The following is an 18,658-nucleotide window of genomic DNA, read 5'->3' as shown; positions in this document are numbered from 1 at the left end:
GCACGCACAGCCAACAAGGCTGCCTGTGATGTGGACTTTGCCCCAGCAGGTGGGAGCCATTGACGGTTTGGGAGGAAGAGCCAGCAGCTTGCATTTGTCATCGTGTCCGTTGGTGCCCGAGCTCAGACTACACTGTGCGCTGTGGTGGAGGACAGAGGTGGAGGATGGGCAGAGGCTGCGCCTCCTCGGCTTGGAGACACGCCGTGTGGCCGGGGGGGGGGGGGGGGGGGGGAAGCCGTCAGGCTCTGCACACACGGTGCGGACAGCCTGTCAAACTCGAGGGGTGACAAAGATGAAGAGATCAAGGATTTCCCCAGAGTTTTAAAGGGTGGAGCTCTACTTAATGGAGCGGAGACTGTGGGGCCGGGTTGGAGGGAGTCAGGAGGCTAAGGTACTAAAGTCACCTGAACAGGGGGTCCTGCGGACAAACAGGCAAGGGCGCGATGACCAGCTCTCAGGATTCTGTCTTCATTTTCCAACTTTCCTAAATAACAGTTTATTGTTGGGTCATTTAAAAAGGTTTTTAAAGAAATGCTTTTTGCCTTGGGACACGCTATCTTCCCTCTGGGAGAGCCTCCTCTCTCGGAGAACCGGGCTAAGCCCCGTCACTGAAGCGCCCTCAGCTCGCGGGCTCCAAGGTCTGTTCATGAAATGAGAACGCGGGGGAGAAGGGGCATTCACCTGCGGGGTCTGCCATCTCACGGGAGCCCCGGGGTCCCGTCTGGCAGACGTGGGTCCCGCCCGAGGTCGCACCTTCCTCCTGCTGCCTGGTGGCTGTGGACCCAGGAGCCAAGCAGGTGAGCGTCTATGCCTCACGCCCGCCGACAGCACCCCATCCTCTGCCGGAAGCATTTGGGCCCGGGGACTCCCCAGCTTTAGAATCTGCGAATTGCTTCTACAAGTGACGGGGGTTTTCTCACGTGTTGGAGTGAAGGTCCGTCAGGCAGGAGGGTGCTAGGGCGGCGTCCCTCCGCAGAGCCAGAGCAGATCTCCTGGAAGGAGACGGACGCAAGCCCCTCGGGCTTGGGCAGTGCGGTGTTTCCAGTTTCAGATCAGAGCCGGTTACCGTTTGAACCCAGTGGGCCTGGAGCTGCCGATGAGCGGGGTCTGCAGAGACAACGTGTCCACGGGGCCTCACGCTCTCCCGAGACTCGCCCGGGCGCTGCCACTCGGGGCCAGCCAGGTCCGATGGCAGCTCGTGACCCCAGCAGCTGAGAAGACGCTCGCTCGGCTGCCCTGGACACACACCGAGCAGTGTCTCCTCCCAAACCGCTTGGGGGCCGTGGAGCTGGGAGCGGGAGCCACGTTTTCGGAGTGAGGGTGCACCGCCTGTCCTCGGGAGCTGCTTCTGCGTCTCTCCCAGCAGTCTTCCTCCTGCTCACAGGGCGCAGCCCTCGGTTCGCCCCGACCTCTGCCTCCCTTTGTCCCCACGGCCACCAGCCCGGCCGAGACCGTCTCTTCTCACCAGACTGCTGCAAACGGACACGGCTGGTCCCTCAGCGGGCTCACTACAGTCCTCAAAAAAGGCTTCCAGCACTTAATGCCTATTGTTCTAATTTTCGTCACCAATTCACGGCTGCCCACTGAGACATTTCCAGACCCCTGACTCATACATAAGACCCCCCACTAAAGGGCGCTTTACTTGAGCTGCACTTGCGTGTGTATTTCTGTAAGCCAGCACTGCTGGGTACTTTGTGTGTGCTCTGCGCCGTACTACGCATTTAATGCATCTCTGTTAGGTGGACGGCTGTTAGCCGTCTCTTGTAAACGAAACGAAGGCCGGAGAAGCACATCACTGACCGGAGGATGTGCCGTGTGCACCTGGCAGGCCGGTCGGTCCTGTCCAGCGGCCCGGCCCCCGCACTGTGAGCGCCCCGGCTCAGGGCAGGTGCTGCTCCCCTCCCACCTGGACTTGGGCTCCTGGGAAGAGGTCATCCCAGCTTCTTGTGGCCCTCCGGGCACCTACTCAGGCACGCACCGCATCCTACTCGGCGCGCCCGTGTCCGAGTGGATGAGCCGAGTCCCAGCAATCCTGTACCTTCCGGGAGCACGGCAGTCATTCGCGCTCATCTCGGGCTCTCCTCGGTGCTTAGCCAAGCGGACGACGCCCAGCAGGCCTTTCCTCAGTCACCACCGGAGGTACACTTCATCCTCCACGGTGCGTTCTGACTTTATTCTGTCTGTCCAAGGGCTGTCTGAAGAGGAGTCTTCGGGAGACGCAGCCGCCCGGGCCTTGACGGCGCTTTGGGGACCAAGGTTCAGATCCATCTCCCCTCATCAGTGGCCTCGTCAACCAGGCTCCTGTTTGTTTCTTGCTGTGCTTGGTTGTCTGGGTCATCCGGAAACCACAGATAAGGAAATAGCAAGTCCATGACACCATCTGACATTGCTCTCCACTGACCACAGAGACCACAATCCTCTGTGAAGCAGTGTGGGCTTCACCTGAGGACTTGGTTTTGATCTTTCACCGATCTTTCTAATTCCACATCATGTCTCTGCTTCTCAAGGACAGAACGAGAGTGCTGGGGGTTTGGGAAGTGCTAATTAGAATCAGGAATAGTCTGTTTCCTTGCACATCCTGACTGTAGAATTTTCATGGCACGGCTAGGCATGCGCCTGGCGCTTGGTGGGAGTCAGGTGGATCATGGAGAGGCTCTGACCAGCGTTTCTGCTCTGCCGGACCAAGAGAGGCAGACCTGCTAGGGGACAATGGGGTCTCCCTCGTAACTCTGGGGGTTCGTTTGCACATCACAGGTGCTCTCTCCATGTGGACTGTGGCAGATTTGGTGGGTGGATTATGCCTTTTTATTAGAAACTCACCTGACACCAAGCAAATTCCTTAGAACTTTTCTCTATGAAACCTTCACCTTTAAGGTTTTTGGTGACAATCATGGTCACAATCATGGATTTGGGCTTTGACGGATTCCATTTTTAAGCCCACCCTCCACTTACTAAGAGTGACCACAGGCAGGGACATAACATTTAAACCCATTTCTTCACCTGGAAAGCAGGGACATAAGGACAAGGAGTGGCCAGTGTGTAAGATGAAGTGAAGGTGCTATTTCCTAAGAACAAAGAAAAACCCAAGTGTGTGTGGTTGAAGCAGCTCTTTGTCCTCTTGCTTTAACAACAAATCAAACACTGGGTGACTCTCTCAGGAGTCATCCACGCTTGGAGTAAGACCCACTGAGTGTGGACCAGTTTACAGGCCCAGGTGAGTGTGTGGCACAGCGGAGTCGTGCTTTCCACATGCGGCTTCCCGCTTCTTTTTCTTCTGGAACGCGTGACTCAGTTGGCTCTTTCTGATGCCACGGACCTCCCTTTTACGTGAGCAGGTGCGTTCTGCTCACCTACCTCGTCTCGTGCTGTCCACGGGGATGGCTGTGCACACACAGGAGACGGTAGGAGCTGCACCAGCCCGCCAGCTCAGCCCTGCACCCCCACGGCCTCCTCCTCCCATCCTCCAGCCCTTGCCTGCCTCCCAGCTCCCACTCGGCCAGGGTCCCCCAGCTCTGCAGGACTGGCTCCTGGCTTAGCCTGGCACCTGCCTCCAGCAGCATGTTGGCCCCCATTCAGCCTGCTGGGCTGGACCTGAGCACCAGGACCTCAGGTCCCTAAAAGGTGACCATGTAAGAGCTGGAGGAATCGCTCAGAAACGCCCTAATGTTTGCCTTCTCCCATTCCTGAGCTCCACCCTGGCCAACTGTGATAGTGAATAATGTAGTTTGAAATTAGGTTCCTAATGGCTTAGCAGCTGTGTCTCAGGGGACACTCGATCACATGTTTTTGGTACAAAAACAAAGCAGAGCAAACACAGGCGTGTCTCACAGAAACTCTCACTGAATGAGGATTAGTTTACCAACTGAAGTTGACTGGTCCTAGCTCAGCTCCTGTCCCCATATTCAACTTGGTTAACAGTAGAATTAGGTGTTTGGGGATTTCTCCGGAGAGAAAGAAGATACGGAACAGGGTGGGCACTGTGTTCCTCTGAAAATCGAAGTGTGGCCTCAGCAGGATTTCACGAAATGAACTAACACAATGCATTCCTGTCCTTCCTTCTTCTTCTGACTTCCTGGTTTTTGGAAGATATTGGGTGAAGGAAACAAAGGAGGTAAGAAAGGTAAACAAATAATATTTTGTCAATATTTCATCTGAATGAATCATCTCTCGTGTGTTGGAGTAAAAGGGAGTCACAGTGGAAACATCATGGGTTTTTTAATAAGATAGACCTGGGATTGAGAACTGCTTCAGGCGTGAGGGCTTCTGGGCTCAATAAATTAATGTATGCACATAGAGTTCCCAGTTGGGTGTGTCTGCCATTGTAATTATGGACCTTTAAACTCCGTTGTCACCTGTTGTACACACACCCTCAGAGGAATTCAGGCGCAGCTTGCATAGACCAGGGAGGAAATAGGAGGAAAGAAGTAAGTGAGGTCTTCTCTTGTCTCGGCAAGCCTGTCTGGGCACGTCCTCGGGAATCCAAATGGAGACGAAGCTGGTCCTAAGAGAGGAGACTGGTGACTGGCATGATGGCCAGCTTGGAAGACAGATCTTAAGGAAAAGGACAAACATTCAAAATTGCCTCTCAGGCCTGCGAGCCCAAACCCCCAAGTCCTGTGCAGCACTTCTGGGTCCAGGACGCACAGGTCTGGGAGGAAGCCCAGGGCCCTATGAGGAGCGGGCCTTATCCACACATTTCTGTGCGCACATCCCGCAGAACGAAGGACAGCCGGGCCATGGAATGCCTCTCTGACATCTGGGTCCATGCCATTGGTTGGGGCGCATGCTGCCTATTTGAGGGTGTTTATTTGTAAAGCCCGGGCCCCGGGGTGCCTGAGGCCCCGCTGGGTTCCCACATATGGTGCTGGGGGTCCCTCTTGCAGGCCCTGCTACCTTCTACCCCACGATGGGCCCCACTTACTGCGGAGACCATGCCTCTGACTGGTCTGGAACCTTCTGCATGGAGCATGAGACTGCCGCTCCCCTGGAGACCAGCCCCCCTCCGGCCCTCCAGGGCAGCCCAGAGGTGAGGAGGAGAGACTGGGAGCCACTGAACACAGGAGGCCTGGAACGTCAGCTCAGCAGCAGCTAAGACGGCCCGCAAGCGAAGCTGCAGACAAGCACGTTTTCAGGTAACGATAAGAGTGTTTGCTACCAGCAGACCCAAACCCAGTAAATGCAATTTAATGAATGCCTGAAGTTCTTCAGGCTGAAGGAGAATGATGAAAATCACACCTACAGAAAAGATTGAAGAGTGCCAAAAACAATAAGTATGTGGGGAAAACGAGTGTTTTGTACTTTCTGGTATTTAGGAAAGGCAACTCAATGTTGAAAATAAAAATTATAGCAACATCCTCTGGGAATTACAACATATACAGAAATAAAGTCTGTAAAAAAAATAGCACGAAAAGATTAGGGTGGGTAAGGTAAGGTTTTTATATGTAAAATGTTATAATATTTATGTAATAAGATAATTTAGGTATGCATATTGTAACTGTTAGTGGATCCCCTAAAAAGAAAAATGAATAACACAGAGAGGAACTGTTAAAAAAAATACAAGAAAAAATAAATGCAAAAATAAAAACAAAAACAAAAAGCCATTGGATAATCCAAAAGAAGATAAGGAAGGAGGAACAGAGAAAAAAGGAAGAGAGAGATGAGAGAAATAGAAAATAAATAGCCAGATGGTAAACTTAAACCCAGCCATATCAATAATTACAATATATGTAAGTAAACTAAACACCACAGTTATAAAACACAGACTGTCAAAGTGGGTAAACAAACAAGCCCTAACTGCATTCTTCTTTAAAAGACACACACTTTTAACATAAAGACACAGGTAAGTTTAAAGCAAAAAGATGGAAAAACATACTTTACAAATACTAATTATCAAGAAGGTGTAGCAAGTATATTAATAGTAGATAAATAGACTAGAAGAAAAACAAATATTACCAGAGCTAAAAAGGGCATTTCTTAATGAGCCAATTTGTTAAGAAAACATAATAATCACAAGCATGTTTGCACCTTCTACAAAATTACAAAAAACATGAAACAAAACTTGATTGGATTAAAAAGATAAATATACAAATCTACTATTTGAATTGGAGATGATATCACTCATATTTCAGTAATTGAGAGAATCATTAGACAAAGAACCACTAAGGATACAGAAAATTTGAACAATACCATCGATCAATTTGCCCTAATTAATATTTATAGAACATTATAATCAACAAATATAGAAAACACAGTATTTTCAATTGTATATGAAACATTACTAAGACACACTGTAAGCTGTACCATTAAACAAGTCTCCATATATGTCAAGTAACTAAATTCATAGACAGTATGTTCTTTACACAATGAAATCAAACAAAATAGCATCGATAACAAGTTACCCAAAATATATAAAAATTAAATACTGCATCTCTGAATAACTCACACATCAGAAAAGAAAACACAGGGAATAGAAGTTCTAACTTAAAAATAATAAAAACCCAACATATCAAAATGGGCAGGATGCTGATAAAAACAATGTTTTGGGGGAAAGTTATAGCTGCTCAAGTCCCATAAAGTTATCCACAGATGAATGGATAAAGAAGATGTGGTATATATATACAATGGAATATTATGCAGCCATCAAAAGGAATGAGATCTTGCCATTTGCAATGACATGGATGGGACTGGAGGGTGTTATGCTGAGCGAAATAACTCAATCAGAGAAAGACAATTATCATATGACCTCACTGATATGAGGAATTCTTAATCTCAGGAAACAAACTGAGGGTTGCTGGAGTGGTGGGGGGTGGGAGGGATGGGGTGGCTGGGTGATAGACATTGGGGAGGGTATGTGCTATGGTGAGCGCTGTGAATTGTGCAAGACTGTTGAATCTCAGATCTGTACCTCTGAAACAAATAATGCAATATATGTTAAGAAAAAAAGAAAAAAGAAGAAGATAGCAGGAGGGGAAGAATGAAGGGGGGGAAATCGGAGGGGGAGACGAACCATGAGAGACGATGGCCTCTGAAAAACAAACTGAGGGTTCTAGAGGGGACGGGGGTGGGAGGATGGGTTAGCCTGGTGATGGGTATTAAAGAGGGCACGTTCTGCATGGAGAACTGGATGTTATACGCAAACAATGAATCATGGAACACCACATCAAAAACTAATGATGTAATGTATGGGGATTAACATAACAATAAAAAATTTTAAAAAAAGAAAATAGCAGGTTGTTAAAAAAAATAAAATAAAATAAATAAAGTTTTTAAAAAGACCTAAGCAAATCAAAACACACTCTAAGAAAATGAATAGGGAAAACAAAAAGTGGGAAAATATTCTTATACATACATGTGACAAATAACTCATTCAGACAATATAAGTAGTCTGCAATTCAATAAGAGATGATTTAATTAAAAAGGAGCAAAAGACTTGAACAAACACTTCAAACAAACAACCCAAAAAACCAGAGACTGACTCATAAATACAGAGAATAAGCCGGTGGTTGCCAGAGGGGAGATGATGAGGGGAATGGGTGAAACAGGTGACGGGGATTAAGAAGTACAAGCTTCCAGTTAGAAAATACATAAGTTGTGGGTATGAGAAGTACAGCATAGAAAATACAGGCAGCAATATTGTAACAACATTGTTTGGTGACAGACGGTGACTGCACTCATCCTGGCGAGCACTGAGGAATGTATAGACTTGTCCAATCACTACATGGTACTCCTGAAACTGATACAACACTGCTTGTCAACTCTACTTCAGGAACGATTTTTCTAAAGAAGATATACAAATGACTAATGAGCACATTAAAAAGTTCTTGACATGGTAACTCATCAGGGAAACAAACTATGGTCTGAAATGAAATTTTCACAAAACACAACTGACACAGTACTTGTATCCATAATACATACAGAATCCTTACAGATCAATCAACAACCCAGTAAAATATCTGAATAGACACTTCATAAAAGAAGAGATTCGGATAACCTGTAAGTACATGAGAATCTGCACATTCTTGGTCACTGAAGCAATGCAAATTAGAATCACAATGACAGAATGCTTTACACGACACCGTAGCTCCATCTCATTCAGTCAGATTTACATTTCTAACCATTTCATCGTTAGATGGATTCGTAACTGTGCAATATCTTGAGTCTCGGCATATTCCCTTGTCAGTAAGTCAGGGAGCTGTAACTGAAAAACCCATCTGCAGCTGTCCGGAAGGGTGGAGAACTTTGACACTACGGAGGTGGGGGATGTTGACCTGGCTATGGGGTTAGCAGATTTAGGGCTGAGATACTGTGGGCTGGGCTGGGGTTCTGACGCCAGGAGGGCACTGTGCTCACGCTGAGCCGACTCTGAGTCCCTGGCAGAGAGCAGTGTTTGAAGGGACTACATGACAGCACGGACATTCACATCAGAGACAGTGCCAGCCTCGGGGAGCATTACAGCTCTACACTTCAGGTGCTGGATAGAAGTATAATCCTTTATCGTATTGGAGTCCAAATTCACATTATCAATACAAATCTTAGATCAAAAGCCAAAAAGGGATGCAAAAGCTATTAAAGAGCTGGTCTGATCCATAGGACCCCCAACGAATCAAAAGCAAAATATCTGCAGATGCACTTTGATAAACACAAACCAGAGGACTCACCAAGGGTAAACTCATAACGAACCTACAGTAATAAAAATTAATCACAGAGATCAGAAGGAGAAAGACAGACATCCAATGACGTGGGTGGGAGGTGAATTTTTCTACAAATTTTAGAGAAGCTGCAACAATCTGAGAAAGAGTTAAAAATCAGAATTCTGAGAGATGCCCACAGCATAGATAAGTGACTATAAAGGCAAAGAACAAGAAAGATACTTTAGAAGGAAAATACATACTCATTTATATAAAAACTGAATGGAAAATATAAACTTCATTCTACCAAAAATAAAATTAAGAAATTTGGAAGGCAGCTACCGGAGATGGCCCTGGATGTGAAACAGAGGCAGACAAGGAGTCAGAAGAGACATGGAGAGAAGCTGAGTGTACAGTGACAGGTCTACATGGGTCAGACGGGAATTTAGGAAGAGAGTAGGGCCTGGAGGAGGTGCTGGGTGCAAACCCCCAGAATGAGGACCTGAGTAAAGGGTCACACAGAGTCCTGGGCAGGACTACACAAAACAAATTTATGCCTAAGGACACTAGGAACCTTCCAGAACATCTGAGACAAAGTGAATATTTGAAGTAGAACCAGAGAGTACAGAGAGGTTATTTGAAGAGGTGATAGTTAGGCTAACAGTAGAATCCAGCAGAGAGGAGGAAGCAATGTCATGGTAACTTAAGTTAGAAAGGAAAGAAAATGCCATCCTATAACTCTGCCCAATGAAGTTATTATTAAGAGTGATTGAAGGTACACACATTTCAGGCTGTTAAACTAATGCTCACTAATGACCCCTCGAAGGACTACAAAGGATATTCTTCAACAAGGAACTGATCATCAAGAACACACAATGGGGAAAGGATAGTCTCTTCAATACGTAGAGGGGGAAACCTGGATTTCCACAGGCAAAAGAATAAAATTAGATCTTACGTCACACAAAATCAAACAGTATGTGTCAAGGCTTAAAGGTAAGCTTCTATACAGCAAGAGAAACTATCAGTAAAATAAAAAGGCAACCTATGGAATGGGAGAAAATAGTTACAGACTATATATCCAATCAGGTGTTAATATCCAAAATACACAAGAAACTCTTACAACTCAATAGCAAAATAAATAAATAAATAGGTAAATAGATGAAGGAAAGATAGATGGATGGACAGTTGGATGGATGGATAGATGGATAGATAGATAACCCAGTTAAAAATTGGGCAAAGGGCCTGTCTAGACATTTTTCCAAAGAAGATATCTAAATGGCCAGCAGGTATGTGAGAGGGTGCTCGACATCACTGATCATCAGGGAAATGGGAAGCAAAGCCACACTGAGCTATCACTGCATGCCTATTGGAATGGCCATCATCAAATTACAGGACATAAATGCTGGTGGGCACGTGGAGAAGGGTGCTCTGGGCACTGATGATGGGTAGGTAAGCGGGTGCAGCCACTATGGGAAAAGTTTGGAGGTTCCTCAAAGATAAAACATATGATCCACAGTCCCACTTCATGGAAAAGGTTGTCCTCGTAAACGAAGAGGAGAAAGGGTATCTCTCTTACTGTCTGGTTGTATTGTGTTTTTCTCTCCTTGCCTGAGATTATATATCCAAGTAAAACCAATGACTTGCAATGTCAAAGAAACTTGTAGGGGTTTTTTTATTATGACCATTAGATGGCAGGGCCAGGCGTGAACCGGGATCTCCCAGACTGAAGCCGGAGCTTCAGGCTCTGTCCTGCACTTCTCGCCCTTTGCCGACCTCGCAAAGCTGAAACTAAGAGATAGAGAACGGACACACCACCTGCATTATACCTGTGCTGTTCGTGTCCTCCAACCTGGAAGAGGCAGAGTCTTTCTTGTTTTGTTGGTTTGAAGAGATTAAGAAAATGTTCCTGTTCCAAGAGTTCATGAAGCTATGAGGAGCAAAATGACCCCAAGAGACAAGGCAGAGCATGGGGACAGATACGGTGAGCAGGGGCCAGACATAGATCATGGAAGGTAGGTAAGTCAACAGGAAGCCAGAGCAAATGAAAGCCCGGCCTTCTGACTCCAGGTCACTGTGAAGAGCTCAGTGAGGGCAACACTCTAACCTGGAGGGTCTTGTTGGGCTGTGTTAGGGACGGCAGGCCATGGTCAGGCTTGTCACACAGAGTTGAAGAGCAGTGAGTGGTTTGGGCTGTGTTTGGAAAGCAGCATCAGCAGACTGGGGGTGGGACTCACGACTGGCACCAAATCAGAGTTTGTGACTTGGGTGGATAAATGGTCATATTCAGGGAGGTATAGGGAGTCTCAAAATTCCTTGAGTGGCCATGTCCCTGGATGACAGACTGATTAAATCTAGCAAAATTGCCCCTTTCACAGGGTGTTGAAGCTCAGACAGGTGGTGCTTGGACCTGACTCAACTCAGGGCAGTGTCCAGTAGTCACCATGTGGACTCATGTCTTCAGAACAGTGTCCAGCAGCAACCACATGGACTCATCTTCAGGAGGGTGTCCAGTAGACACCATGTGGACTCATGTCTTCAGAACAGTGTCCAGCAGCAACCACATAGACTCATCTTCAGGAGGGTGTCCAGTAGACACCATGTGGACTCATGTCTTCAGAACAGTGTCCAGCGGTGACTACATGTCCTCATGTCTGTAGGAGAGTGTCTAGCAATGACAACATGGACTCACATCTTTGGGACAGTGTCCAGCAGTGGGCTCATGTCCTTAGGGCAGCCTGCCTCTTGCTTTTTCTGAATTGTTGCAAAACTTCTTCTTCTTCTTTGTAAGCTATTACAATATTTGAAGAAGAAATGATGTTTGTGCTTCCACAAGTGAACCTGACAAGACTTGTGTTCTCTGACCTACTTCAGACATATGTACTGAAGATCAGAAGTCACAGCAAATATTTGCTTAGAAAACCAAGGCAATCATCTCCATAACCACCACCACCACCATTTATACCAAAACATGGGAAAAATAGGTTATCTGAATTTAGGAATGAACAATTATTTCCTGAATTATTGCCATAAGTAGCCTTGAAAATGCGGACCCAGGCAAGCCCCTCGTGTTTCCTAGTGGCATGGTGGGACCCTGCAGCCCTCGATCCGAGGCATTTCCAGTGACATCCAGGAAGTGTGGCTGACATTCGCCCAGCAGATGATTCACTAATAACAAAACACAAGGTAGCACAACCCGCCTTCTGTTCAGTTAATGAATCAGTAAACTGCAATACCTTCAAATGAATCATCTCAAATAATTTAATATTATTATCGAGTAAATATTGGCTAAATAGCCCCCAAAGGGGAAAACAAAGAAATGTGTTAACAGTTTTCCCTGGCACTCAGGAGAGTCTTGCATCATAATTTCTGGTGAGTCTGCAAATATATCAAATGGCTCAGCACATGATCTATATTTAATCATTTTGAGGGGACATTCTAAAAGATAAAATCAAAGACAATTTGCGGGGTGGACGTTTTAAACTGGCTTGCTGCACTTCTGTCTCTTCGGAAACAAGGCTTTTGCACTTGGGATTCAGCTCATGGCCCAGACGTGGGCCCGGTCTCCGGCACGGGCTCCACCCGGCGGGGAGCTGCTGGTGCGGAGAGAGTGGGCAGCAGGGAGTGGTCCGAGGAGCCGTCGCGCTCAGGGTCAGGCCGCGGCAGCTGGAATGAGGCCCCCCACGAGGAAGACCATGAAGGCAGTGGGGTCCTGCATGTTTTCAGGAGGCAGTGTGCCCTTGGAGTCATCCAGACCCCGCACCTGACTGGGAGACGTGCAGGGGTCTGGACACCGTTTTGTTTCGCCCTCGTGAGCCACCGCGCTATCCTCCCTCCCAGCTACCCTGCCCCGAGAGTTCCATGTAGAAAAGCTTCACTAGTTTCTAAAAGGTGAAAAGAGAACATCTTAGAACAACTCCACCATGTGCAGCCTCTGTCTGAAATGATGGACAGACCCCCTCCTTCTACTGGGAAAGCATTAGACACAGCAGGTGTGCTCCTGGTGTGAGCAGCCCATAAAGCGTGTGTGAGTAAAAACTGTACTTGGCAGACACCCCCGTGCAGCGCCCTCCTCCTGCAATAAGCCTGCTGTTCGATATGCTGGGCAGACGGCCGTCGGCCTGATTATGGCTCCTTTTGCTCTGCGGCCCCTCTGCTTTGTGAGGCGTGGCCTCCAGCTAGGTCTGGGCTGTAGATCACGCCAGGTGCATGTCCAGTGTTGTAAATGTTTGGTTCAATGTTGCTTCCGGCGTTGGAAGAGGAGGACACATTTTTATCAGGGAAAAAGGGAAAAGAATTAGTCTGAGAAAAATGTATAGCAAGAGGTGCCTTTCCCAGGGCAGCTGTCCATCACTGAGGGGTTGGTCCGAGCGGGCGGGCATCTCTCACCAACGGGAAGCCGCCAGAGAGAAGTGGGGGTGAAACCAATGGTCCTTTGCTGCTGAAGGGAAAGAGAAACCGGAGTAGAAAACCAAGGGCTGGGGCGCCTGGGGGGCTCAGTCGGTTAAACGTCTGCCTTTGGCTCAGGTCATGATCCCAGGGTCCTGGGATCGAGTCCCACATTGGGAGTCCCTGCTCTGCAGGGAGTCTGCTTCTCCTTCTGACCCTCCCCACTCTCATGTGCTCTCTCTCTCTCTCTCTCATTCTCTCTCTCTCAAATAAATAAATAAAACATTTTAAAAAAAGAAAAAAAGAAAACCAAGAGTTATGGACTATTTCTTGCTTAAGATTGCCACTCAAACAGGATTGCCAAAAGCATCCTGAAATCAATTTTTTAAGAAATTATCATTTTAGGGCGCCTGGGTGGCTCAGTTGGCTAAGCGACTGCCTTCGGCTCAGGTCATGATCCTGGAGTCCCGGGATCGAGTCCCACATCGGGCTCCCTGCTCGGCAGGAAGTCTGCTTCTCCCTCTGACCCTCTCATGCTCTCTCTGTCTCATTCTCTCTCTCAAAATAAATAAATAAAATCTTTAAAAAAAAAAAGAAATTATCATTTTATTGAGATATAACTGGCCTATAATGTTAGGTTGGTTTCAGGTGTACAATGCAATGATTCAATGTTTGTGTCTATTTTAAAGATGATCACCACAGTAAATCTAGTCAACATTCAATACCATCGTTAACAATTCTTTTTTCTTGTGTTGAGGACTTTCTAGATCTACCCTCTTAGCGGCTTCCGAACACGCACCGGAGCACTGCTGACTGTGGTCACTGCTGTACGTTGCATCCCGTGAATTACTTTTTAATTGGAAGTTTGTCCCGTTTGGCCCTTTGACCCATTTCAGCCCTCCCCAACCCCGCCCCACCTCTGCCTCTGGCAATCTGTTCTCTGGATCTATAAGCTCATTTTTTTTTTAAAAAAAGATGCCACATATAAAAGATATCATATGGTATTTGTCTTTGTCTGATTTCTTTCACTGAGCATAATGGTTCATCTATGTTGTCCAAATGGCAAGATTTCATTTTTATGGCCAAGTAATAGTTAATTGCATATATATATATATATATATATATACACCACATTTTCTTCATCCATCCATCCATCAGGGCACATGTGAACAGTTTCCATGTATCTGTTACTGTGGATAATTCTGCAGTGAACACGAACTATTCCAAACCCAGGAGGTTCTGCACAACAAAGGACATCATCAACAGAATGAAAAAGCAACCTATGGGATGGGAAAAATACAAACAAACTGTATATCTGATAAGGGGTTAACAACCGGAATATATAAGGAACTCTTAATAGCAATGATAGCAAAACAACAAATAACCTAACTAAAAAATAGACAAAGTCTCCGAACAGACATTTTTCCAAAGAAGACATCCAGGTGGCCAGCAGACACGTGAAAAGATGCTCAACCTCACTCATCAACAGGGAAATGCAAATCACTACTGCAATGAGATATCACCTCACACTGGTTAGGATGATTATTATCAAAGAAGAAAAGATAAAAGTTTTAGCGAAGATGTGGAGAAATTGGAACTCTGGTGCATGGCTGGTGGGCCTGCAAACTGGGCAGCCACTGCGGAGAGCTACCACAAGATCTAGAAACTCTACTTTTGGATGTTTATCTGAAGGAAACTGAAATTACATTTTTTAAAAAGGAAAACTATGTAAACACAGTAGTTACAACATATAATTATGAGTCAGATTCTACAAAAAAGTTAATTTCATTATTTTATAAGCACTTTAGACTTAATATATTGAGTGACTTTAAACAACAAGATAACCATTAAAATTTAATCTGTGGTTTAGCTAGTATTTTTTTACTCTCTGGACATTCAAAAACAAACTTTAAAAATACCTCCAGAGTCCATGAGTTGTGGAGAGCCTAGTTAAGCTGCAGAATAATTTTATCATTAATTATTATCTACAATGAATCATTTTGTGTAAACTATAAGTAATCAACCATCAAATATTTCTTAAGAGCCTACCATGTTGCATACCAACTCCAGAATGTGTGGGTTATTTATGTGATAGGATATTCAGACAATGTGTGCCCGACAGACCAGCTGTGGCCTCAGAAGGGGGCACCCATTGGTGCTTGGTCCCTGGGCCTCGTCTGGCCCTGTCTTCACTGCGAGGTGTTGTATGAGTGCTGTGGGAATCAGAGGTGATAGCTACTCTCTGTTGAGCTCTTGCTGTGAGTGTTCCATGTGCACCTAATTCTTACAACCTCTCTGTGAGATAAGCATTCAAGGCTGTGAAAATGGGACCCCTCAGGATGGAAGGACACAAGTCTCAGAAGGAGAGAAGATGCCAGGACCCTTCGTGTAGAGAGTCTACAGAGCCCCAGCAAGCACTTTGGAAATAGCCCTGCTAGACTAGTCTCTCTCCCATCCTGGGTCTGTAAACCATGCAGAAGTCAGTAGCTTGAATTCTTTGGAGACATTCATGGGGGCTACATGTTGGCTGTACTCCCATCCCAACCTCTTGGGACCAGTGACCATGAGCCTCTGAAGGGCCCGCCTACCTGGATGGCTTCGCCTGTGGGGTGAACCAGCAAGAAGGATGGCATTGACGTTAAAGACATCTCTCCTTGAGGTAGGGTCTCCAGGGATTGGTGGACCCATGGGAGGTGGCTAGGCTGGCAATCTCATAGAGTGGCCCACAGAGTGGTCAGAGGTGGTCCCATCATCCACTATCATGGCTGAGCTGTGACCACTCCTGCCTGAGCTTCTTTGCAGGACAGGGCTGGGAAGATTCCCTCATCAGGCAGGGAGCACTAGCCTCTTTCTCTAGGAACACAGACAATCCATGGGTATTTTGCTGAACGATACTAAATGTGTAATAAATCCTCCACAATTGGAGATGATTTTTAACCAAATCTCACGGGGGCACCAGTGAGCCCGCAGGGAGATGGAAGGTCTGCATAGAGAGCTAGGGTGTGTGGACCACACCCAAGAAGGGGTCGGCAAGGAGCACAGACCCTGAGGACCAGGCTGCACCTGTCAGTCCACTGCCTTCTGCTGCAAAGCAGGTAGTCAGTAAAGCAAGGGGAGGATGGACATCAAGACCTAAGGGTCCTTCCTCAGCAAGAACAAGATGCAGTTTTCATCTGGGCAGCTCTTCCAGGCTCCCACCCCACCAGAGAAATGACAAGCTTCCATGTCAAGAGGCCCATGATCCGCAGACTACTCGGGATGGTGCAGCCAGGTGAAGTGGAGGCAGGAGTGGGGACTCAGCAATGTTGGGGAAGAGCACCAGCACGTACTCATGATGTGCCGGCCCAGACGTAGGACAAGATCAGCCGGTCTTTGCATGAGTCAGTTGAACACAGGAGAAGTAAGTGTCCCCAAAGCCAACCTCATCGCTGGTTTGTGTGCAGACCGGACTTTGTGTTTGGAGCCAGCCCCTCAAGCCCAGGATGCGTTTCCTCTGGAGAGTTGCTTCTTGCTGGTGCTCGTGCAGCAGTGTGGAGGACATGTGAGCTCATCCTGAAGCCCTCGTGGGCTGTAATCGCCAGTGCAGGCTTCCAGAGCGGGGCCCTCCTTCAGACTGCAGGACTTTTCCGACTGCAAAGTGAATTACACACTACCATCTGGGATAAAGTAAGAGGCTTTTGTGGGGATTAAGTTTTGAAACAAGACCTATGTGCCATATAGTTACATTCTCATCGGTTTCCTGGAGCACTTCATGGGAAATGCCTCATCTATTGATGTAGAAATCAGATACTCCTGCCTCTCCATGGTCCATATGCTGGAGCAGCAGGGCGGCATCCAGCTGGATGATCAGGCACACTGTATACATCCTTGATTTAAGAATGCATATTATGTTGGCAGCCAAACTGTCCTCTAATCAGGTTCACTTAGGCTAATATTAAATATGTTTGCCTCTCAGCATAGAACAGATGGGGGAGGTGAGGGGCTGGCTAGGAGGTAGAAGGAAGTCATACTTTCATTATAAATTGGCTTCAGAGATGCCTTAAGATATTTACTGTGCATGCGGAGGTCTGAGAATTCACTGTTTCAAGCATATGTTTGTCTCTTACATCAGTTCACGTTACCGTGCAGACTTTTCAGCTCTCGTGTGGTGGTCAGAAGAGCATGGCGCAGCGAGGGGGCTGGGGCAAGGCACGCTCACATCTGTCAAAGCCAGACTGAGTCAGAGAACTGGTGTTATTTATCCATTTATTGAGTACTATAGACTGTTTTCTGAAATTCATCATTGACCAAAAACGGCTGGAGTGTGTATTTCCACGAAGGCTGCATTCTGCTGGCAGAAGGTGGTGGTAGCCGGTAAATGCACACGCGAAGTACAGAGTGCGGTAGTTGCAGGGCCGGGTGCTGTAGTGTGTTCGCTTGCTGAGGTTAAAGGGAGAACTAGGGCAAAATGGGAAGGGACTGTAAGGAGGCTGCAGTTTCCAACGGCAGTCAGCCAGCCGCACCGAGACGGTGACGTCTGTGGGACAAGAACATTCCAGACAAGGGACAGCACTTGCAAGTGCTCTAACGAAGGCTGGGCTGTGCCTTCCTGGCCAAGGACCAGCAGAGAAGCAGTCTGGCCGAAGAGGACGAACCTGAGGAGAGCGGGAGGAGCCGGGGTGATGCTGGGGCCCCTGCAGGCCTGGGAGGCCGCAGCAGCTTCCGTCCCGAGGAGCCAGGAGCGGAGAGGGGCAAGTGTGCAGTCTGAGGCATTCGCCAGGCTCCTGTGCGGAGCAGGAACAGCCCCTCCTCCAGCAGGAGACAGGTCAGGAGGTACCTGCAGGAGCCCAGCGAGACCTGGCTTTAGACCAGGTCGGCTGCACGGTAGTCGTGAGACTGGCCCTTGCCCGAGGGCGGCTTGAGCTGCGCGCGTCACTTAGACCTGGATTTTTTTCAGTGCTGAAAATGTATTTTCTTCCTTATGATTTTCTTAATAACATTTTCTTTTCCTAAGCTCACTTTATTCTAAGAACACAGTTTGTAATACATGTGACATACAAAATAGGTGTTAATCAACTGTTATGGGTAAGGCCTCTGGTCAACAGCAGGCTATTGGAAGTTAAGTTCTGGGCAGTCAAAAGTTACATGCAGATTTTCCACTATGTGGGGGTCAGTGCTCCTGACCCCCCCATTGTTCAAAGGTCAATTGGTTTTGGGGTGTGAAAGAAAGGAAAACATTAAGGATTAATTCAAAATCTTTGGCCTAAACCACTGAAGGCTGGTGTTGCCCTCACCTGGGACAGGTGGGCAAGGTGATGCACAGTGACTGACACCTGTAATTCCACGTTTCCTGCTTCCTTTGCCTGGGTCCTTCTGCCTATGGTCTGTGAGAGGAAACAGCTTGCTTTATCCATAAGCCCCTGTGCCTCTTGGCCTCACAGTGACTGCAGGGCCTTGGGCTCCAGCACTCGGCTGTGGCAGGGCACAGCCCCATGAGCCTCACCCAGACCAGGGCCAAAGGTGTAGAGGGAGGAGAAGTTGAACTCCTGGCCAGCTCTGGGAGCACCTGCAGCATGGGGCAGCACGATGCTGGAGGCTCTGGGAGCACCTGCAGCAGGGGGCAGCACGATGCTGGAGGCTCTGGGAGCACCTGCAGCACCGGCAGC

The sequence above is a fragment of the Phoca vitulina genome, unplaced genomic scaffold (genome assembly GCF_004348235.1).
Source record: "Phoca vitulina isolate PV1807 unplaced genomic scaffold, GSC_HSeal_1.0 scaffold42, whole genome shotgun sequence".
Taxonomy (NCBI): Eukaryota; Metazoa; Chordata; class Mammalia; order Carnivora; family Phocidae; genus Phoca; species Phoca vitulina.
Note: the sequence above shows the minus strand (reverse complement) of the source record.